Below are 977 nucleotides of genomic sequence, written 5' to 3'. Positions count from 1 at the left end.
GGATGGCATCACCCACTCAACGAACATGAGTTTGAGCAAACTCTGGTAGATAGTGGAGGACAGAGAAGCCCGGTGTGCTACAGTCCATGGGGTCGCAAACAGTCAGACATGACTTAGCAGCTCAACAATAACATATTTATGTATCAAATGATGCTGTGAAGCATAACCCATTTTTAATATGATTTGAGGATTCCCTGTGTGGATCACAATAAACTGGAAAATTCTGAAAGAGATGGGAATACCAGACTACCTGATCTGCCTTTTGAGAAACCTATATACAGGTCAGGAAGCAACAGTTAGAATTGGACATGGAACAACAGACTGGTTCCAAATAGGAAAAGGAGTACATCAAGGCTGTATATTGTCACCCTGCTTATTTAACTTATATGCAGAGTACATCATGAGAAATGCTGGACTGGAAGAAACACAAGCTGGAATCAAGATTGCTGGGAGAAATATCAATAACCTCAGATATGCAGATGACACCACCCTTATGGCAGAAAGTGAAGAGGAACTAAAAAGCCTCTTGAAAGTGAAAGTGGAGAGTGAAAAAGTTGGCTTAAAGCTCAACATTCAGAAAACAAAGATCATGGCATCTGGTCCCATAACTTCATGGGAAATAGATGGGGAAACAGTGTGAGACTTTATTTTCTGGGGCTCCAAAATCACTGCAGATGGTGACTGCAGCCATGAAATTACAAGACGCTTACTCCTTGGAAGGAAAGTTATGACCAACCTAGATAGCATATTCAAAAGCAGAGACATTACTTTGCCAACAAAGGTTCATCTAGTCAAGGCTATGGTTTTTCCTGTGGTCATGTATGGATGTGAGAGTTGGACTGTGAAGAAGGCTGAGCGCCGAAGAATTGATGCTTTTGAACTGTGGTGTTGGAGAAGACTCTTGAGAGTCCCTTGGACTTCAAGGAGATCCAACCAGTCCATTCTGAAGGAGATCAGCCCTGGGATTTCTTTGGAAG

This window comes from Bison bison, unplaced genomic scaffold (assembly GCF_000754665.1).
Source record: "Bison bison bison isolate TAMUID 2011002044 unplaced genomic scaffold, Bison_UMD1.0 scf7180017864466, whole genome shotgun sequence".
NCBI lineage: Eukaryota > Metazoa > Chordata > Mammalia > Artiodactyla > Bovidae > Bison > Bison bison.
Note: the sequence above shows the minus strand (reverse complement) of the source record.